This window comes from Schistocerca americana, chromosome 2 (assembly GCF_021461395.2).
Source record: "Schistocerca americana isolate TAMUIC-IGC-003095 chromosome 2, iqSchAmer2.1, whole genome shotgun sequence".
NCBI lineage: Eukaryota > Metazoa > Arthropoda > Insecta > Orthoptera > Acrididae > Schistocerca > Schistocerca americana.
The window spans coordinates 1,098,933,820-1,098,957,709 of record NC_060120.1 but is presented as its reverse complement, the minus strand read 5'-3'; the positions used below and the strand labels follow the sequence as shown (position 1 = coordinate 1,098,957,709).

Here is a 23,890-nt window from a genome sequence, read left to right as displayed (position 1 = left end):
CCTCGCAGGCAGACCACTACTCGTTCTCGGGTGGCACGTGCAGATATGTTTGGGTTACCACGGGCTCGGTGCACAACGTGGTGATCCTGCAACCGTACCGACGAGTAGGCCAGCCCTCGAGATCCCACGCACTGCAACGTCTGACCACCAGCACTGTCTGAACGCCGAAAACATCTGGATAACGTACGATTCGACCAGCTGGCGAAATGGAGACCCACGGTGTGACTCCTTTCCGGGTCTGTGAAATCCTAATGGCGCTGCCTCAGGCGAGTATGTATCTTTTTCATGTACTTCAGTTATAACCCAACAACTGACGATATTGACGCCCTTATAGATCCTGCCTGGCCAGGTAACAACACTAATGCCCTCTCTGACCCTCTACCTATCACAGAGAATTACAACTTTGTTCAGTTACATACCCATAGTTGCTGTGTACCTGTAGGAAGTTAGTATTGACATTCCTCCGTGTGTTGTGGTTGTTCACTTCTTTCGTCAGGCACTTTACTGATGCGAATTGAATTTGTTTCTTAGTTGAATGTTGTATGCTTGAGTGAAGCTTGTAGGCCCATCATACTAATGGATTGACCAGACAGGTATAATAAAACATTAGGTGTCTTCTTCTTTGATCACCACTTCATTAACATCAGATAATATTACTCTTATACATAGTCTGGAGGCAATCATTTAGAGTTTCAGGGTAATAACGTGTTTCGTTTTCAGGAAATTATTTCTGGCTTAAATCAGTTGATTTATAGAGGCTGAAGCAAAGTGTCGGATATACGAGAGGGGTAGCACATGGAACCACAGCTGACAACTCACGTAAAATCAACTTAACGGTGCAGTTGACATCATGACACGTGTAAAAGGCAGTGCATGCATTAATTTGGAGATACAGTAAGCCACGTTTCGGGTACCCACGGTTTTGGTCGCAACCAAATTCTCTCACAGCTGGCGTCCGAAACATCCTGCGGTCGGCTGCCACACCTGCTGCCAGCACGTCTCGCAACACCCCACTCACGTGGTTCTTAATGAGGACGTAGAGGCCTCTCCTCAGCGAGGCAGCTGTGGTAGTTGAGTGTAAGTTCGTACTAGATTGGAGAGCCAAACAAGGAAACAGTTTTCGGGATGTATATAAAATGCCGTATGTATTCTCTGTATTTTAATCTAAGGTGCATGAATCAGGTGCAAGGAAACCATAGTCCTAGTATCACAGACAGACATCTCAAGGTGTTTCGTGACAGTGGACTTGCAGTCGCCAGCCAGGTCCAGGCCACCACAATGTTACGCCCTGCGTGGCGATATGGGCGGCGCCGAGGGACGCGGTGTGGTCTCCGAAGGCGGTGGAGGTGGCGGGGGCGGCGGGGGCGGCGGCGGGTGCTCGTAAGGCGGCGGCGGGTCCGGCCAGGGCGGCGGCTGCTGCGGCTGCGGTATCCGCCAGCCCGGCGGCGGCGCGGGCTGGGGGTGGAGGTGGGGGTGGACGGCCACCAGCTGCAGCTGCGCCGGCTGGTGGGCGGCGGCCGGGGGGCGGCGCACCAGCCACACGCCCGCCGGCCACACCACCGCCGGCACGTAGCCCACCGCCACTGCGGACACAACGGAGACGCAGGCGGCGAACGCCTCTACACAATGTACACTGAGGAGAGCACTTCATTAACTGTTTTCCTTTTATTGAATCGCCGTAGAGAACTGTTTAATATGGAAGTGATGGTGGATTTGTCCACCAATTACAGCATACATTTTCATTTTCCAAGAAGCACTAACTGCCTGTCCATGTGTCTACTGTTAAAAGTACGGTTGCTCACGGTATTATCTATCTCTAGAAAATAAGAATTTTAATAGATGACATGTTATCTGCGATAACAAAAAACTTTAGCCAAGAAAAACATTAATAAATTAATTTGAATAAAAAATGAGTGGTTCAAGTCTCAACAGTATTCACTTCCTTAATAACTCAATTCAGTACATTATCGTCGTACCTTTTAAGCTCTGTGCACTTGCCAATTACATTTTTTGACAGTTTCATCCACTGGTACGAAAGTACATGTTGTAGCAAACGACAACGTTTATTTCACTTCCTCCACACTTGTCCTAAAATAGAATTATCCTCGGATCTTCCTCACTGCCGAAGGTGACGCACTCAGTCTGCAAGTGGCCAGATAATGATTACGAAAGGACTAGATAATAGCTCTTAAAGTTAGCAGACAGTGACTAGAAGATAAATCGAACAACGGCTCTAACAGTGACCAGATGACGATTACGAAATAAGGAAGGAGAGGCACACAGCAATCAGTCGCAACCCCATTACATTTAACTACGCTTGTATATCTAGATTTCGGCTGTAAATAGTCCTCTTCATTGCACTTGAGCTAGTAAATGTCACCATACGGTCTTACTGATGTATAGGCACGCCCAAGCACCACTAACATCGTATGGTGACATGTACTGCCTCGAGTTCGTTGGATTGTAACTCGAAAGAAACATAATCTACAGTCGCTGTCCACAGCAGTCCCTTACAGAATCTGAGTTGATTATAAAACAATTCAAACAAAAGCTCTTGAGTGCGAACGATATATGAAGCTCAGATATCCACTGTCATTCAATCTGCAGTTCTGACTCCTTACCCACAGCAACCTACATTATCAGTTCAGTAGATCTGATCTAAACACCTGCCATTGCAGAAGAGAAATTCAATGTATTCAGCTATAGTCTAAAAGCAGTGCAAGGGTGATCAGTCACACGTATTAGTACGACACGTACCACGACGTTCACAGGTGCTCTACAGAAGTGGCCACGCATTTTCAGACATGAGAATGCTCGCACCTCGGTACCACGCAGCCGCGCACCAACAGCAGACATTAAGCACGCTGTACCGCTCTATAATGCCAGCTCCAGCCAGCCCGGACGCGCCGACAAGCCACAGACTCTTCCTGAAGCACGCCGCTGCCACTGTGCTTACCTCGGCAGTACTCAGACTTCGGCGGTAATACTACCGGCAAAATCCACACCAGATGTTTTCATCATACTGGGGTCGTCTACACTGTTAGTGGTTACTGAACTGTCGTCACACAGTCGACCACCGCTGACTGGTCACGTGCACTTCCGTGGCACGCCCGCCAATCTTCTGGCTCTGTGCATGTGCTTTGTATTACTTGGTGGCTGGCCAAGTGACTGAAACCAGAGATAGCTCTCTGACAGTGTGCTGTGGTGGATGCAATTGATTGGCCCCTTGACAAAAACGGCTAATTTTTCTTTGGCTATGGTTCCATTCAAAGCAAAAATAAATTGTGTGAAATTATAGCTGAATGGGATATGGGGAGCCAATAGGGCGCTCAGAATCGGAAAATGCAAAAAAATAAAACCACTGAAAGATGGCACGTCGTTTCGACCCGTCTTTCTTGCTCTTCATTTAATTAATCTTTCTGATGATGATACACTCTCTAGTCAATGACACTATGAGAGAGGGTTGACAGTGGTGTAATGTTGAATTTAGTCGTATCTAGATGCATGCAGTTACATGAAGTGAAGGGCAGATAGAACGTATCAGCTACAGTAGCATTACACAGAGCCACATTTTATAATAATTTGTATTATAATCTGGTGTGTTTCATTTTTTTAGTTGTGTCACTAACGTGGTGGCTCTGTGCCATAAAAGTTACTGAGAAACAGAGGTTCATAGAGAGACCCGGTGCTTACCCACCTGGGAGACACTTCGTATAAGTTGGCGACCCTGTCACGGTCTAGAATTTTTCGATACATTTGCGACGAAGTGAAGCTATTATTGTTGAATGAATCTTGCATAGAAGTCATTCTGTCAGGATTGAGTTTTGCTTAATAAATTTAATTTTCTCACTGATAATTTTCGAATAATTACCATTCAATTTCATTATGAACCTTTAGTTTTGTGATAACTATAATGGCTAGTGCGAATTTACTGACCCATGTATTTCTTTCCTTAGGTGAATAATTTTGTGTGTATTGCTCTGTGGTTTTCTGCACCATGTGTGGCATTGTTTACAGTGCTGGTACCAGCATTCTTCTTTTGGAGAGCATATTTTTTGCAAGTGTGTCATTGTACAGGAGCGATTATGGATCAAAGCCCGATATTTCGCGTCATGTTCGCTTGTAGAAATATCCTACCAGATCTGAGCCAGTTCAAAGGAAACTCGTACGAAGTCAATGACCTTTGTCGTACGAAATGCGCACAGTACAGCCAGACCCGAAATGCGCACAGTACAGCCAGACCAGTCACAGCGCAGCAGGTAACCACGCAAAACAGGACGTCTGCAGCACATACCAACAGTAGGACACACTGCCTGGCAATGCGAGAGTAGTGCATGGACGTGAATGAGGAGAAGAAAGTAATGAGGATAATAAGATGAGATTGCAGTTGCGCAAAATTAAAGAAAGTTTAGTCATAATTTTCTTGTTTTGGTGTTTTGTTCCAAGGAAATAAAACTATTTTATATCAGCAAAAATCACTCGCATAGGAGACACCATCAGTGGTCACAGGGAAGCTGAGCGAGAGTCAAAAAATTATGTGTGTCAACCAACAAGTGTGAAGAAAAATTCCGAACATGGCGGCAGTAACCATAAGAGGAATTTCGGAAAGTGGATCTCTATTTTGTTATGTGCCGCATTTTGTTTCATTAAATTGGTCTGTGGGTATATCATCTACACACTTTATAATTTTAGTGTTCCGGCATGTCATCTGCGAGGCTTACTTGTATGCAGTGCGGTACAATTTTCTCTAACAGGTGCACCAGCAGGAGGCACAGTAAGCCAACTGGTCTGAGGCAAAGGGTCTGATAGCACAAACCATATACAGAATCGAGGTACTAGTTGACACACTTACGCAAGAATGGACAGGAGGAGAGATTGTCTGGCACAAAAGGCATCGAGCCCAGAGAAGAGAGAAAGCATTGGCAGGAAGAAGGAATATATTCAGAATGATAAAGAAAATAGAAGGGACCATATACTCATGACTGGGGGATGCGAGGACGAGAAGGTAGTACCAGAGTGCAAGGAACTGCCACAGCATGTGATGAAAGTGAGGATGGAGGGAGAACAGGTTCAGACCATGTAGAAACAGCAGTTAGCATCAAAAAGGCAACGGCAAGAAATAATGAGATGTCGGGTTCGTCAACAGAGCAACATAGTGAAGTAAGTTCAGGAGCTTCTACATCAGGATTAGCGAAAGGAAACAGTACGCAAATCAATACAATTTTCGAATTTTTCAAACGAGTGGAGGAAAAATTATAGAGAGACAGTGAAGAAAGTAAAAATATTTTAAAATAACCAGAAGAGGACAAACGGAAGTTCGAGAGAGACTAAAGAAGAGATATAGGTGATATCTAGGACCAAAGAAGGAAAATTTGGCAGATAGTAACTGAATCAAAACATATAGCAACTGGCGCGAAGGAAGACGCACGGTAGATCGTACTGAAGCGCTAGGAACAAGGAAGGAACCACTAGTCGCTAAAAAAACGCGCGAGACAACTCAAACAAGCAGTTTGCCGAAGGAAGAAGGCGCTACCTGCAGTACAAAAGCATGGGAAGAAAACTGAAATAGAATCGCAGCAACAAATATCGCAAAATTCGGAGAGTATAAGTCAGCTGGAGCAGCAGCATGAAGAAGTAACGGAAGTACGGGAGAATCACTCGTGAATTAGTTAAATACGTGAAAAGGAAGCAAGATCGCGTGAAACGCATTGAAAGTCGTTCCACGAAAAGACTGATGGAGGACAGCCATAGCAGAAAATGAATGAGGCAAGAAAAGTGTACGGAGAGAACGCTTTCAGATAAAACGGCACCTGTGAATACCACAGAATTTCCAGTGTGTCGTGCGGTCGTTGCGTGCCCACAACAAGTAAACACAAAGCGAGTTACAAGCCACGACTGTGAAGCCGAACTGTCCCACAACTGTGCACCACTGTGGAGATGTGTATCACACGTTATCGGGAAAGTAGCGCAGGAATTTGTAGTGACATCTGGCGTACACCATAGAGAATTAATTCGCATTTCAGAAGCAACGGAACGAATGATCGAAAACAACGAAATATGAGGGCTTCGGCCACAAATATTTCTGAAATGACAGTGAAATCCAGACCATTTTCTGCATACAGGGGTTGATAAATATCAAAGGGGGAGTTGAAAATGTATGCCCTGACCGGGACTCGAACCCAGAATCTTCTGCTTACATGGCAAACACTCTATCCCACTTTTTTTTTTTTTCTTTTTTTTTTTTTTTTTTTTTTTTTTTTTTTTTTTTTTTTTTTTTAAATTCTCATTTTGTCCGCTTTTGTTCGTTGTATCTGCTCGGGGCGGACGTCGTAAGACATCCGATTAAGTTCTTTTATGATCGATTAACTCAGTTTTTTTTTTATTACAGAGGGTACGTAACCCTCTGTCCGAACACGCTGAGCTACCGTGCCGGCGATCCCACTGAGCAATCGCCGACACCGAGGGCAGTGCGCTCCCCGTGAGACCCACAGTTCCAACTTGCTGTCCAAACACTACATTTGTAGCGCCCCCTGCCCACTATACTCATTAGTCGCGGAAGTCAATCTACCGATTCCCGTAAGAGTTTGAACAATGTGAGTGCATCCGCACTGAAGATCATTGGCCGGTTAGCCTTACCAATATGAAGATAGTATCTGTTCTTTCGGACCCGTCCGACACCAGAAGAAACCAGTATAGAAACCGTAACAGTACTGGCTCGCGTAAAGCCTCCAAAAATGTAACTGTGGTTGAGAGGAGCACCATAAAACGCCTGAATGCGGATGATAGTTTTCTAATTCTGCTCGCTGACAACGGAAATGCGACGATTGTTTTGAATGTGACCGATAATCACAGTAAGTTTAACGACCTACTAGATCTGCAGACGTTTAGGAAACTTATGTAACATCCACTCATGAAGTTCTTACCCTGTTAAGCGGTTGATAAACAAATCTTCTATCGAACAGAGCGCTGACAAAAATCTCTTCAATTCAGTTGCGATACGACTAAGACTTAATGAGTTGCGGAGGTGCATAAAGAACATAGAGAATGCCGATTTTTCGCCCACCTATTCGATTGCCGAGTTCTTGAAAATATTGTTACAACCATAAGCGGGCCGAATAAACCTCTACATCACGAATTCGACAAATTTTATCAGTAAATTAAACGGCATAGTGGTCTAGCAGGAGACACATTAGTTGGTTTTAATATGGTATCGCTGTTTACTATCGTTACACTCAATGAGATGTTCTAACAGCAAAATCGGACTTTTTCCTCCAGTTATTGCAGAATTGTTTTAATTTTGCATCACGAACCCGTATTCAAATGGAACGACGAGTTCTATGAACATACTAAAGGCGTGGCTATGGAAGCCCCGTAAGCCTGTTAATAACGAATTTCTTTGCGGAAATATCCGAGGAGCAGGCATTTGAAACGGCTTTAAAAAAATAAAAAAAAGAAGAAAACTGAATACTTGGTTCCGCTACGTCGATGATTCGTTTGTTTGGCCCATTTACGATGGAGGAGGATGTAGACGGATGTTCAAATTTTCGACGAAAACTTTAATAAATTCCGAAATCAGTTCTAAGAGTTTTACATAGCAGACTAGCTAGTCTGCATTTCTGAAAGATAAACCCCTGATGCCGCTGTTTGCGAACGAAGTATAAAAATACAACAATAACAATATTGAAATAAGAGAAAACACCCATTCATTTAAGTTAATAGGATCACCAAAATTACGATATTTATGTATTTATCTGGTGGGACGTCCTTATAGTAATAGATTTATCGTTCTCCAACACGGTCACATCCTTTCCTCAGGCTCCTGTAGCAGTCTTGGGCGGCTGAACTTTAATTTGACGTATCGTAATACTATCACTAGATAATACCAATTATATACAGTTCGAATAGTTCATTGAGTGCTCTACACTAACCAATTTGCGCTTTGGTTCATCTGAATAAACGTCTAGTATAGATGATTCAGCAGGCGAAGAAGGGAGAATAAGATCGTCGCAAATTACGAGACTAGTGTTGCCCATTACATGAACTACTTCTTCTTGACAGAGAGTTATGCAGATAATGTACAAATGAAGAAAGACGTTTAAATAAAACTATGGCACAGATGGAAAAGTCACTTAAACAAAATAAATCTTTTCATCTTAAATAAGAGGCGAGGTTTAATAAGGAAATTTATTTTGTTTGTTCTGTTTATTTATCCTGACAAAATTATAACGTCATTACGATTTCTCTTACATGATTAAGCAGTCAGATAAAGTGCAGAACGGAGACACTATACTATTATGATGTATAAAAACCTAGAAATTTGTCAAAGATATAACGAGGAAAATAAAACATTTAAGTGTAAGGAAACACTGCAGATTGACACATAAAACAGTCATCTGTGATCTGGATACAGAAACGTAATAAGGATGAAGTGTTATTCGATAACAGATCCCTGCATTGGCACACGAATTTAGAAGGCACTCAAGAATAGTTGTGGCTTTTAAGACATTTTCGTGTAAGTCATGAATGTGAAAGGTTCGAGTACATATTGAATTTCTCTGTAATATCTTCTCAGTGGAATAGTGATTAAAGATCGGTAGTTTCGCACAAGCTTTGTAAAACTCCGGGTAAGCAATTAGAAACACGTAAGATTGTAAATGGAAGTATATAATTTGACAAAGAGAATTTCGGAAGGTTCTCAGGCCGTCACGTCGCAGAAGTCTGGGGCATTACTTTGAAATAACTGTAAATAGTTCAAGATGGAGAATACATGACCGCTGTGTCTCTGCTTAACTGAAAAGATAACTATACCGCTGATACCAAGGCATTGGCGATTCACAGTTCGATTGGTCTGTATAATGCAGGAAACCCAGACGGGAAATTCTGCACACGCCTGCTTTTCAGAGATTAGTTCCGTCGGATCTCGATATAATGAAGAGTGCCGTAAGACATCCCATTCACCTCCTATTTCCTTTGGACTCTTTCGCATCTTCGCATCTACTAGTCTCCCACATGTTAAGCCCTTCACTTTGTCCTTTGCTTTCACAGAACGAGAACTGACTCCAGTTAAGGACGAACGGCCTCTTCCTCTCCGTGCATCCAGAGTTTCGTTACAGTTAATTCCAAACGGTCACTCTAGATTTATTTCCCCATCGTGATCCAACACGAACTCGCCCTTCGTCTGAAATGACATTGAGGTTGACGCTACTTTAATTACAAATCAGTTATTTATTCATTCATTTATTCATCATGTTCCATACATACCAGCAAGAATGGAAAACCTTAGGGATGTGTAACTAATCAAGATATGCATTACCGTGGGACAAGGCCTCACTCGAATTTCATCTGTGTAGTAGAATTACAGTGGACGCCCACTGTGCTAGTTTGTACTGTTCGTATTAATGCCATATAAATTTGACCCTAACTTTCCGTTCACTGTTTCCTTTAGGCTTTTGACTGGCGCCTTCTTTGACACATTGCCAATATAGAAATGTACATAATTTTTCTCTACGTGCCTATCGCTTATTTTTAAAGACAGAGTAGAAAAATTTGCACAGAGTCCGCAAAGCAATATTAATGCTAATTCGAAAAGTGTCTAATATTTCTTGTTTTATGATTTTTGCAGTGTTACTGTTTATTTCTGCTTTACGTGTAATTTCACATTTTGAAACGAGCACACAGAATGTATGAAAATCGAAATGCTTCATACCACGGAGAGAACTAACACAACTGCTCGAACTCACGTTGTTGCCGGAGCCTTTTAGAGAAGCGGAGGAGCAGGATGAGCAGGATCAGCAGGCAGACCAGGCAGAAGAGGCCGAGTTGTCCACCCCTGGAACACAGCAACTGTGCCAGTCAGTCAGCACCGACGAGACCAAGACAGTACATATACCTGGCTAGCGGGAAGGGCAGTGTTTTGTCTGATACCTGATCAAAGAGATGGCTGGACGTTTAAATCATAACGAGGGCTAGGGAATTACTAGGGATAGCATCGGGTGTGATAAGGTGGTGTGATTCCAGGACTTATATTTCTGTTCTGAGCGTTACTGGCTCAGATGACTAAACGTCTCTACGCTTCAATTTTTCAGTATTAATTATTCTTTACATGTAAAAGCCTTCTCTTGGGTAGAGATTATTATGTTATCGCCTATACCAATGAGTTCTGTCAGGCTATAGAAGGCTACAACTTACAATTAATAAAGAGAAAATCACAATAACAATGAAGATAAAAGATAAACTTCTTTAAAAACGCGTTGTATTCAATGGCAATTGAAGTTTTTTGTTACTGTTAATGCTAGTGACAAGTTCTCTAAATTCTTAAAAATAGTTCTCAGAAGAAGAGGAAATTCCCCATCACATAAGGTGTAAACGTAACAATGCTAAATTATATGGAAATGTGTAGCAGTGTTTAAACTGCGGAAGCTGACGCACCAACCTCATGTCGTCTTCTATGGTGGCCACAAAACTCTAGTTGCGATTTCTGAGCTGACGAGGTCCACGACGGCTTGTTTCATATCACCACGGCTGGTGTCCATGTGATGCACACCATGAACGTCGCTCGTATGTGGGCAGCGTTAACGCAGGTTTCTGCAGCCCAACCTCAACACCACAGATACGTAGCACATGAACAGCACATACTCGTAGTAACTGCAGTCATCGTACATGTATTGAAAGACAGCGTCAGTCCTTTTCTCCTTCTTTAGTCTAGATAATGTTACCCGAAAGACACAGATACAACAGATAAAAAGAAAACTATTGTTCAGTCAGTTACACACCTACGGAAGTTTCTCCTGAGAGTTCTAAAGAACTATCATATTCAGGCACTGCGTTGAAGAAACGTGGCACGAGTGATAAAGGTGATCCAGCAAATCTAAACAAAAAATAGCGAGAGTTTAGGTAGATTAGCAACAGTGAATGATACACTTTACAAACAAGTAAAATCATGGGAAATTGTGAGGACCAGAAGGTTATTAGTACTACGCAGGAAGTCCAAACAAAGCGTTACCAATACATTAATTCAGAAGCCAATAGCGATTAATTCTGAAGCAAATATACGAACTTATTGACGTCGTAGGCTTGTAGGCTGTTATAATAATGTACAAACAAAAGGAAAAAATGGATGATGGTTATCAAGTGCCAGTTTACATACAAGATAGCAGACAAGTAGCTCTCAATTGATGGTGGTAATGGAAGGATGACTGGAGAGAGTCCAGTATCTGAACAAGCCTTCGACAACGTATGTATGGGGTTGTGGAATAAAATCCTGAGACGATCAATGTAGAGAGGCAGAGCAGTAATATATTATACATGCAAAAATACTATGTGTAATACAAGTGGAAGATCAGCAACTTATTTTGAATATAACTGAGGGTTGCAAGTTATCGCCAAGGTTGTGTGAAACGTATCTCCTTGCTACAGCGAAGAACGTAATACAAAATTGTAGAACATTAGAAATCTAAGCGGAAACGACAAAAGTACCAAGATTCATGAACGAGATACCCTTCTGGCTGATAATAAGGTAGATTTTAAATAACTGTAACATATTGTTGTCGCGAACTATTATCTCTCTCTGCACACTACATTTAGCACAAAATACAGGAGCAGAACTTAGTAGGTTTCGACAAAGTTGAACAACATCGAAAATCGAAATCTCAGTTCTCGGGGAAGCGGACGAGTTATGTTAATTAGGAAGCAATATAACGTAGGATGAAGGGAGATATTAAAGGTAAATTCTCGCGGTAGAAGAAATCTTTCTTCTACGCTTTTATCAAATATTAGTACTTAAATCAGAAGGGAGTTTCGAAAGAAGATTGTGGTATAGAAGCATAGGAACGACTGAGTGTAAACGAATTATTTGGAGTACGGAGTTACAGGAGGGTCTTAACAATTACGTGAACAGGTATTGGAATAAAATAACATGTAGTCATCCCTCACCAGAAACTTGGATAGGGTTCAGTTGATTTTCTGTTGCAGCACCTAGGAAGGTTGAGTTGATTTTCTGTTGCAGCAACTAGGAATTGTTGATTCGAAATCATGAAGGGTGAGCAGAGAATAAAAAGTTTGAGGTCAAATAAATACCGGAAAATGCAAAACAGATTAGCGACGATGTTTGCTGTGATACGTAGAGACGGAAATGTTACTACACGGTTAGATCAGACGAGAAACTAGCAGACAGATCGTTTTTAAAGTATTTGACATCGATGTAATATTTTGCTGTAATATGTCTATTTACAATTTGTTATGCTAGGTCAGAGAGCGTTTACCAACTGAAGAATGATTCCAATGCTGAATTTAACTTCAGGATTAAATTATCGCTCTGTCACAAGTAGTTAATGTGTCTATACGTTTTTCGATAGCCATATTAAATCAATGTGATTTTCAGCTTGAAGAACTTGCGTAGAATTAAATAGTGTTCCTCATAATTTTCGTATGAACTACGCTCTTTTTTGTTTCCAGTGTTCCAAAAAAGTGCATGATCTTTCGTTCGATCAGAAACCCATACATATTCGATTTCGACGGACCTTGACCACAACAGTTACTCCAGGGCAATATCATAGACTTCGTAAATCTGGATCTGATGCAATGAGACTGAACGAGGCCTCACAGATTGGGGGTTGGGGGGAGGGTGGACATTTGTGGGGTCCACGTAATAAACTGAAAAAACTATTATCAGGATTTTTTAAAGTTATCTATCGCTTTTGGCGATCGTGCTAACATTTTTTGTGCACTAAAACGCAAAGAATTGTAACAATTCACAGTTTTTCATATTTTACTGTAAACAGTAACAGCAGTTAGTAATTATGAAACTTCAAAACTCATCTTTTGTGGCGGTTTGTGGCTCGGTTACCCCTACTTCGGCTGACTGAGCACAAAAAAGGCCGACCTTGTGCACGTGCTACGTGTGCCCCAACATGGTATAAGCGACCACAGCGCGCTACGTCGGCCCTTCGATGCTGTAGTGTTTTTGTTTTTTTATTATTATTTATCTCCTCCTTGCCCCCCCCCCCCCTCTCCCCCCAAAAAATGAGGTTGAAAGTAGTGGAAATATTTACATGTGGAGAAAACATGGCTTTCTTCATGTTTAATTTAAGACAGTAATAGTAAACTGTAAAATGAAAAGTAACAGAAGTTCACATAAAATACGATGTAGAAAATGCTCATCTTACCACGAAGCTCTTCTCTGTCACTAAAACGGGAATGACCTGCCCTGGGACAGCTAGTATTTTGTTGAGGGGGGAAAACGTTGGTGGCTGAGGAGGGTAGGAGGGTGATGGAATAAAGATGGAGAGCTGCTGCCTCGGATCGTTGTGGTAGGATTGGCCTCTGGGAGACAAGAAGAGGGGTGTACGGAGGGGTACCGGTGAGGCTATAATTTAAAGGCGAAAGGAGATATGGAGCGAAAGGGGAAGGGGAAAAGGGGTAGAGGAATGTGAGGATGGGAGGGAAAGGGCTTTCTGATATGGTAGAACAGGTAGGGTGGGTTTAAAGTTGGTAGGAAGGGTAAATGTCGGGACGGAGTTCCTGGTCTAGGGGAAACGGGTGTAGTATCTTTGGCAGAGGATGTGGAGGATATGCAGGTGTCGGCTTAGTGGGACATACACGTAGACGCATGGTTGCGTACTTCGACTGGAAATTAGAGGGAAAACTGAAGGGTTATTGGAGTCAAGATTGTGGATGGTGTAGGTGTTGAATGTGAGTGAGGAGAAGTGGGAATTTGACGAGATGGTAAAGTATCCATGTGGGGGAAGGTAAACGGATCCAGAAAGCGAGGTGGAGTGCATGAATTGAAGGATATGGAGGGACTTATAGAACTTTGAAGGGAACATATAAATGAAACATTGGCGTAGGAAAGGATGGATCGAATAAAGGTTTTGTAGATGTGTAGGACAGAGGAGGGACGCAGTTCCCAAGTTTGGCCTGTTACCCGTTTTAGTGTGTTGTTCGCTTTTTGGCGCATGATCAGTAGACGACGACGTAAAAGTTTTCTGGGTGTTGTAACGCACCATAATGCGGCCTACAAGAAGGCCGCTGCAGCCGTGGCCGAAGCGTCGGTTTTCTCCAGCAGCTGTAGTTTTATACATTATGACGTGGTACCATACCCAGAAAACTTTTATGTCGTCTGACTCTGGCCGCCTACGCAATTATATCAGTAGATGATGTTTCCATCTTATCAGTCGAAGATATTTTAGTGTTTTAGTTAACTGGGTAGGGTGGTCCTAAACGGGAAGGTAGAGGTCAAGGAGGTGGAAGGTGTGGGTGGTTCATCCTACAGTTATTGCCTGGGGTTTGTAAGACATGGTTTTGAGGAGCGATTTGTTAAACCAGAAGAATAATATAAGTATGACTACATTTCTAAATGTATACATATGGCTTATTAAGTTTAATCAGCTAAAGTGAACCCAACACTACATAAGCAAACGGTGAAAGATTATCGCTCTCCATTCCAATTTCATACAAGGATTAGAAATATCACAAATATTAACTTCACAACGACAAATTTAAAATAACTTACCAAAAGCTTGATATGTAATTTAGAACCTAGATTACACAACAATTCCACAAAACATCTAACAACCACTAAAAATATAGCAATTGACATGACAAGAGTGTCAATTAGGAAGCAAAATGAACTAGCAGTTAATAAATCAAAAATTATGGAAAAGGAGTTAAATAAAGCCAATATACATAAAAAACCAAAGTCATAACACAGTGTTCTTCTAAGACATAAATCAATAATTACAAGTAAACGATGCAATAGCAGTGAAATCGGACAAAGACTAACAACAGCACAGATCTACAACACAACTTAGCAAACAAATATGCAGCACAACTAAAGAAAAATATAAAAAATAGTGATGAAACGCTAATTGCAGAAATCCTGTATTATTATGAACCCACACTCGCCAATGTTATGTGCTCAAGCAAAGAGACATAAAATATCGACTCAGATGTGCCCAGTTGTAAACTGTCTCAAAACGCCAACACACTTGATAAGTAAAAAATTGAACATACTACAATAAGAAACATACCAAACGAAACTTTCGTACATTGGTAAAAGCAATCAAATGTAATGGCGTAATTCTCTCTTTTGACATTAAAAACCTATATACTAACATTCCATTACAGGTAAAAACACAAATCATAAAAGAAAATACTTTACAACAAAGAGAAATTTCTATCACAGAAACTTATGAAACCATAGATTTCTTTAAGACTTCTTTACCCCAAAATTATTTCGAATTCAATAGAATAATTTACACCCAAGCAAATGGAGTAGCTATGGGAACTGTGTAGCTGGTACAATTGTAGATATATTTCTCAACACAGCACAAGAAACATTTTTCAGTTCACAGTGGACAATTCTCAGTGAATTCATCTACAGTTATAGACATGTAGATGACATTTTAATACTGACTGATGGAAACTATACAGACATCAATAATAGGCCATTTGGCACTTTTAACAACGTCCATCCCAATACTAGATTTACTGTGGAATTGGAAACAGATAATTCAACAAACTACCTTGACCTGAAATTAGCAAAGACAACAACTGCCACATAATTGACATATACAGGAAACGTACCAACACAGATAATATAATAAATGCCAACTCTTTCCTTTCTAAAACACAAAAGCACGCCTTCTTCCACTCTATGGTTAATGGAACAATCACTTTACGTTTAAAACAACCAACTATACAACATCAACTGAAAACGTTCTGTTACACAGCATACAGCAATAATTTGATCCAGATCCAGATACCGTAACAGTGTTGTTTAAAAATATACCGAAACCGATCACAATATATAATGACATACATCTTACTAGACAAACCTTACTAAAACACGGAACAACCTAAATACTTACAATTTACCTTGGACGAATATCAAATAAGATGTACTATTCAAATCCACATACATACAACTGGCTTTCGTGTTGTTGTCATGATCTTCAGTCCACAGACTGGTTTGATGCAGCTCTCCATGCTAGTCTATCCTGTACAAGCTGCTTCATCTCCCAGAACCTACTGCAACCTACAGCCTTCTGAATCTGCTTAGTGTATTCATCTCTTGGTCTCCCTCTACGATTTTTATCCTCCACGTTGCCCTCCAATGCTAAATTTGCGATCCCTTGATGCCTCAGAATATGTCCTACCAACCGACCCCGTCTTCTAGTCAAGTTGTGACACAAATTTCTCTTGTCCCCAATCCAAATACATTCAGTACCTCCTCATTTAGTTATGTGACCTACCCATCTAGTCTTCAGCATTCTTCTGTAGCACCACATTTCGAAAGCTTCTATCCTCTTCTTGTCCAAACTATTTATCGTCCATGTTTCACTTCCATACATGGCTACATTTCATACAAATACTTACAGTACAGACTACCTGACACTTAAATCTATACTCGATGTTAGCAAATTTCTGTTCTTCAGAAGCGCTTTCATTGCCGTAGCCAGTCTACATTTTATAATCTCTCTACTTCGACCATCATCAGTTATTTTGCTCCCCAAATAGCAAAACTCATTTACTACTTTAAGTTTCTAATTATCTAATATAATTCCCTCAGCATCACCCGACTTAATTCGACCACACTCCATTATCCTCGTTTTGCTTTTGTTGATGTTCGTCTTATATCCTCCTTTCAAGACACTGTCCATTCCGTTCAACTGCTCTTCCTGGTCCTTTGCTGTCTCTGACAGAATTACAATGTCGTCGGCGAACCTTAAAGTTTTTATCTCTTCTCCATGGATTTTAATTCCTACTCCGAATTTTTCTTTTGTTTCCCCTATTGCTTCCTCAATATACGAATTGAATAACATCGGGGATAGGCTACAACCCTGTCTCACTCCCTTCCCAACCACTGCCTCCCTTTCATACCCCTCGACTCTTATAACCGCCATCTGGTTTCTGTACAAATTGTAAATAGCCTTTCACTCCCTGTGTCTTACACCTGCCACCTTCAGAATTTGAAAGAGAGTATTCCAGTCAACATTGTCAAAAGCTTTCTCTAAGTCTACAAATGCTAGAAACTTAGGTCTGCCTTTCATTAATCCATCTTCTTAGATAAGTCGTATGGTCAGTACTGCCTCACGTGTTCCAACATTTCTACGGAATCCAAACTGATCTTCCCAAAGGTGGGCTTCTACCAGTTTTTCCATTCGTCTGTAAAGAATTCTCGTTAGTATTTTGCAGCAGTGACTTATTAAACTGATAGTCCGGTAATTTTCACATCTGTCAATACCTACTTCCTTTGCGATTGTAATTATTATACTCTTCTTGAAGTCTGAGGATATTTCGCCTGTCTCACACACCTTGCTGACCAGATGTTAGAGTTTTGCCAAGGTTGGCTCTCCCAAGGCAGTAGTTCTAATGGAATGTTGTCTACTACCGAGGCCTTGTTTCGACTTAGGTCTTTCAGTGCTCTGTTAAACACTTCACGCAGTATCATGTCTCCCATTTCATCTTCAACTACATCCTCTTCCATTTCCATAATAGTGTCCTCAAGTACATCGCGCTTGTATAAACCCTCTATATCCTCCTTCCAAATTTCTGCTTTCCCTTCTTTGCTGGGAACTGGGTTCCATCTGAGCTCTTGATATTTATACAAGTGGTTCTCTTTTCTCCAAACGTCCCTTTAGTTCTCCTGTAGGCAGTATCTGTCTTACCCGTAGTGAGATATTTCTCTGCATCGTTACATTTGCTTAGCCATTTTGCACTTCCTGTCAATCTCATTTTTGAGACGTTTGTATTCCTTTTTGTCTGCTTCATTTACTGCAGTTTTATATTTTCTCCTTTCATCAATTAAATTCATTATCTCTTCTGTTAGCCAAGGATTTCTACCAGCCCTCGTCTTTTTACCTACTTGATCCTCTGCTGCCTTCACTATTTCATTCCTCTAAACTACCCATTCTTCTTCTACTGTATTTCTCTCCCCCATTCCTGTCAATCGTTCCCTAATGCTCTTCACGAAAGTTTCTACAACCTCTGGTTCTTTAAGTTTATCTAGGTCCCATCACCTTAAATTCCCACCTTTTTGCAGTTTCTTCACTCTAATCTACAGTTCATAACAAACAGATTGTAGTCAGAGTGCACATCTGCCCCTGCAAATGTCTTACAATTTAAAACCTGGTTCCTAAATCTCTGTCTTACCATTATACCTTCCAGTATCTCCACGCTTGTTCCATGTATACAGCCTTCTTTCATGATTCTTGGACCAAGTGTTTTTCGTACAAATAATAGTTTTATAACGAAATTGGGTTCAAGCATAACATAAATCGCAGAATATGCTGCTCCTGCAGTATAGAAAATCAGCTATGGCCATTGCAACAATTTCTATATTTACCATAAAGGACGAAATTTTATCACCATATTTTAATAACGCATCAGAAGCAGTGATAGTAATTCGTCAAGCTTCTATATAGACCCAAAAATTTGGTTAAATTTTACTTACGGCAGCGGCGGCTTAGAGTGCTAATGTTGACTACGACCTTAGAATCCTAGAAATTGTGTGAAGTTCATATTTACGCAAATGTTTCAGTATGAAATGTTCAGTCTATGAGGATAATTAATTTCCTTAGTGGACAACGGTACACACAAGCGCCTGTCAACCAAAGATCAGGAACGACATTAATTATTTACTTCATGGCCGGTCATTGGCAACATCAGCGCACCAATTTTACTGAAAACCCAACACCACAAACTGAAACCGCGTTAGAAATATTACACAGATTACCGTAAGGACTTAATATGAACATTCTCGAAGAACTTTCTTCGTCGTTCGCGAAATTTTGTCCTTTGACAAGTAGTGAGGTGAGTGGCTGCTAAAATTCAACTAAGGGACGGCATGCTGTGGAATAGAGTCGGTACTGCGGTTTGCTTTGGCCTCTGCTCCGGACGCTGGCTGCCGCATGTTCGTCGAGTGTGTTCAGTGAGACGCCTGTCTCGAGGTGGAGCCACTCAGCATGACGTTTCAAAGTGTCTGATGACATAGCTGCTTGCTTCGTCCGTTCGCGCCTCATTCACGTTGCTAAGACTTCATGTACTTTCGAAGCTACGCCAAATCGAACTAACTGCCCATATCGCATTTTGCATTTGATATGTTGGGGGATCTGGTGTTCTTTGTCCTCCATTTCATTTCGCCTCTGCTAGTGGAGCCCAGAATCCAGTTTTTTTATGTCCACCCGTGAATACGTGTGACTTATTGGACTTCTCCCTCTCTCTGTCTCTTAAATTCACGGTGATGAACTGTGTGTTACTATTATAAACGTTTGTGCGACGACACACAGGGTGACAATTATTGAACTATATGAAGAAAACGTAAATTAGTTACAAACTTGCGTTTTAAAAGACTTTATTCAACATGTAAACGTCACTAAGATATTCGGATTTAGTTTATGACATGTTCGATATGCCTGTCATCACTGGCAATGATGTGGGTCAAACGAATAGCGAACTTCTGCATGACCCGCTGAAGTGTGGGAACATTGACGCTGTCGATGATCTCGTGAATGGCTGATTTCGGCTAAGCAATGGTTTTCGGGTTATTGCTGTACATTTGTCTTTCATATGGCGCCACTAAAAGGAGATGCATGTTTTCGGATCCAGAGAATGTGGCGGCCAATCGAGGCTGTTGCCAGTGGCCTCTGGGTACCCCAGAGCCAGACTGCAGTCCCCAAAGTGCTCCCCCAGGACATGACTCCCATGCTTCGACGGGGTCGAGCTCCGTCTTGCATGAACCACTTCTTATCGAAATCATGGTCACTCTGGATAATGACGATGAAATCATCTACCGAAACCATCATGTACCGTTCGTTAATCACCGTGCCATCAAGAATATTGCACAGATTGTTCTGTGACTGAACATTGCACACCACACAGCTACATGTTGAGGGTGAAGAGACTTCTCGACCGCGAAATGCGGATTCTCAGTCCTCCAAATGCGCCAATTTTGCTGATTGACGAACCGTTCCAAATAAAAGTGAGCTTCACGTGCGCATGCGCATGCAGATTCCCATCATGCCCCCGGGCAACTGTGCAGCTTGAACTTCATGACGCAAACCGTTCAGAAGTTATGACGATTTGATTTTATAGAGTTCAATCACTCTCACCCTGTAAATTTGGGATGTTGAACATCATGATTCAGATGCATTCTATTCGCCCACGATGGTAATTAATTCTGTACTACCATTGGGAACATTATAATGCTTCTTCAGCACTTTCGGTGTCCATAAATTCATTACTCTACATACTTCTCTTTGTATATGCTTCCGGAAATGTGTTCCTCGCCTGTTCATAATCATGTCAGAGTTCCTTCATGGAAACATATCTCATTTTTGCACAATGGTTTATATTTGTGGGCAACAGCATTTAATTGTACAGCGCCTTAGCTACTGTCTTCTTTAGAATTCACTCGATTATTGGTAAGGCAACGAGATTTGCTTCTGCAAACATGCATTTTCAGAAACAGCATCACCAAAATTCAGTCTTTCCGCAATTCCAGCTCATGAATTATCATACTAACGATACACTGAAGGCTACATACAGATGGTAAGAACAGTTGCCCTGCAGGAGCTGAGTCTGTAATTGAAGCCTCAACACACCACGATGGTTAATTATGTAGTTTCTAAACGTAAATCTTTCAGAATCTCTCTAGCATACCCCTTTGTTGCGCGCTCAGAAGTGCCGCTACATCCAAATTATTAATATCTAATTCAAACGATAGTTTCAGTGGGTAATTTTAATGACAAGACACGTTCAGATTTTTTCATAAGCATTCAGTGTTAAACTTTGAAGACTTTCTACTGTAGGCGAAAATATCAAGCTACCAGCTTCAGTAAGAACGTATGACATTATCCGAGGTCATCATCTCACAGACGAATGAAAAAAAAATCAAATTATACAGGAAGTAGACGTATTTTGGATATTAGCAATCACTTCGCTTAGTTGTTGACACGTGTCAGACTGTATTATACAGAAAGTGCGCAGGAAGACTCGCTGTTTCTGGGCCACAAATGATGCCTGTTAGAGGTAAAGGTATTTAGAAAAACGATCTAAATATTGACTGATAGGGGCTGGAAACTAAATACCTCTTAGTGTGCGCCACGGCAGTAGCAGCAATGACAGGAAGAATAGCTGGATTTCATGCTGAAGATGTATATCGAAGCAATGGTCCTTCATTTTTCAAATTGTACGTTACACTGATGGAAACGGCCTTGCCACAGTGGATACACCGGTTTCCGTCAGATCACCGAAGTTAAGCGCTGTCGGGCGTGGCCGGTACTTGGATGGGTGACCATCCAGGCCGTCATGCGCTGTTGCCATTTTTCGGGGTGCACTCTGCCTCGTGATGCCAATTGAGGAGCTACTCGACCGAATAGTAGCGGCTCCGGTCAACGAAAACCATCATAACGACCGGGAGAGCGGTGTGCTGACGACACGCCCCTCCTATCCGCATCCTCGTTGAGGATGACACGGCGGTCGGATGGTCCCGATGGGCCACTTGTGGCCTAAAGACGGAGTGCGGAGTGCTACGTTACACTGATAAGCGTTAGTGGCCGATAAAATTTCTGCAGATCTGGATGTTTTAGTACTAAATGGAGTCTATTATCAGTCAGACTAAAAATCGTGGACTTAGATTTGTGGTTTTTCTTTTCAAATTTAAGTGACGAAATGGAATGCCGTTCTGCCACACTTTTCTGCATAAGGAAGTGCGACGGCTGTCAACAACATGAGCCCTGCAACGGCTATTAGAATAAAAAGTCGCACAAAAAAATTTTCTTCCTAAATAAATCTGAAAATGTCGTTTCTTTCGTAAAGCAAATTTACTATTAAAATTCTGTCATCCATCGGAATTATTTCGAGAACACAACAAGAATGTACGTCTCTTCGGAGTATGAACATGAACGTCTCTAAACAGAAATACAACGTCCATGCTCTCAGGGAACGTTTGCGGAACGGTACTGTTACTCAAACCAAATATGAATTCTCAGGGAAATGTAGGACACTTTTTTGGTTTGACGTTATTACAGAATTCTCTTAGTGCTGCAATTAGGAGCGGCCGTTCTGACGTTTCCAGCCAATTAGTTGTCATTTTCGAAAACGGAAGCCTTCAGACACACAGAGAGTCACGTGATGCCATCAGGGACGGTCATTCGTCCGTGAGAGAACAGGCAGCCACATACTTCGCATTAAAATCAAATTTATCTTCTCCCACCTTTCAGTAAACTATCCTTCGTTGTAGTCAAATAGCATACGACAAATTATTGAATAGCATATTCTTTTTTAATTTTGCTACCCACCTCTTACTGTTCCTTTCAGTTGTTGATATTTTAATCTACTGTTTTCATCATAAAGTATTAACTAAGTATTAACTAAGTATTTAGGTGAAGTACCTTTTTGTGAAATGTTCCGTGGACGAATTTAATAGCTCAGCGTTTCAGGAAAGAGGGTCTTCAGGTTGGAGACAAGTAAATTGGTTGTTTCAATACGTAGTTTATACTAACAACCTCTATAACACCGAGTGGGGGCCGCTTCTAACTGCGTATGGTCGAAAACAAAAACGCTAACTGAAAAATTTGAGGAACCCTGTTACAGGACACATAGAGTAAAGTAAAACACGACACATCAACATTTTATGAATGTTGATTGAAGAGTGAATAACTGTAACTGAAAACTATCATTGTAAACGAATTTCTGTCTGCAGCGTCAAAATCGTCCTGGATTTGTGTTTCAGAAATACAGGATGTTCCAAGATGAATATACGGATTTTAAGGCTTTATAGCATATATTACATTCACCTTACAATTATAAATAATACACCAAATGAAAGAGAAACACAAACAGTTTTTCCTATAATTATTCAGTGTGAACACCGAGTACACATCGAGTCGACAGGCTGGTTGTACCGAAACCTTGATCAATGTGTCACGTGTAACTGCTGCAATAACACTGTTTCTACAGTCTGGTATCGGAGGGACACGCACATGATGGCGTCAGATCGTGTGCGAACGTGGAGGTCACTGTTTAAAGCTAGCTGATCACACTTCACCCGATCATTTAATTTCCCTGTAAAAAATATCGACGTAGTTGTTGCAGTTATTACGACCAAGCATTGCCCTCTGCATGGACTGCAGTATTGCTGTCGAAATATATCTAGAATTTTGCTGATCATGTGGTTGCAGTGGCAAGATCAAGAAGGTTGATCGTTGCGTACAGCAGAATTGCAGAACAGTTGTTAGGAGTTGTTAGAAAATATTTTAAAACTCGCAGTCAGATACTTGAGGAAGAGTAATCAATTTCTGTTACTTTTGTTGTCAATAATAATTGTATTATTGTCAGATATGTAACATCAATACTTCTGTCTGTCTTTCAGCATAACAAAGAATAATTACAAACATATACAAGTTCTTAAAAACAATTAATAGTGGGTTTCACCTGCTAACCCTGACAGTACAATTTCACAGTTAGAGATGCTTCGTGTTGCTACTACATTTACATTTTATGCAATACTAATAGGACAGTAGTTGCTGCATAGCATTTTTGTTGCTTGCGCACTGCTTCACATTAATTCAAAACTCTTTATTTCAGCAATTTTTCCTAGTTCAGGATTAATTTTATAACAGTAAAGTTAATGGTTTTGTGTAAGATAGTAGTTTTACATTTTGTATTATATTCTTTATTGCTACAACGACAAAGAATACTAGAGCGTAGGCAGCAATGAACACCGCTGTAGAGGTAGCTTCAAATGAAGTGTTGGAAATTTTGAGGCAAAATGTAGAATATTCTTCTTGGCATAATGACCTCAGGGAACATACGAACAATACAGTCAACGATCAGAGTTTATATTAATTATTTGCCGGTGATGCGTGACGAACTGCAGGGAATAACACTC

The 23,890-nt window shown here is 41.2% G+C and overlaps 1 long non-coding RNA gene and 1 pseudogene across 2 annotated transcripts in view; one reads left to right on the top strand and one right to left on the bottom strand.

The window, feature by feature from the left end:
• Positions 1-1,451: 1,451 nt before the first annotated feature.
• LOC124595792 overlaps positions 1,452-23,890 on the bottom strand; it is a 38,626-nt gene continuing 16,187 nt past the window's right edge. The window contains exons 2-5 of one of the 2 annotated variants that reach the window (XR_006978246.1): positions 10,773-10,867; positions 10,433-10,596; positions 9,741-9,829; positions 1,452-1,583 (exon numbers count right to left, since the gene is read on the bottom strand). This is a non-coding gene — a long non-coding RNA (uncharacterized LOC124595792). The remainder of the gene's footprint in view (positions 1,584-9,740; positions 9,830-10,432; positions 10,597-10,772; positions 10,868-23,890) is intronic. The other variant, XR_006978245.1, reaches the window with a different exon arrangement.
• LOC124596806 lies at positions 21,203-21,320 on the top strand (annotated as a pseudogene).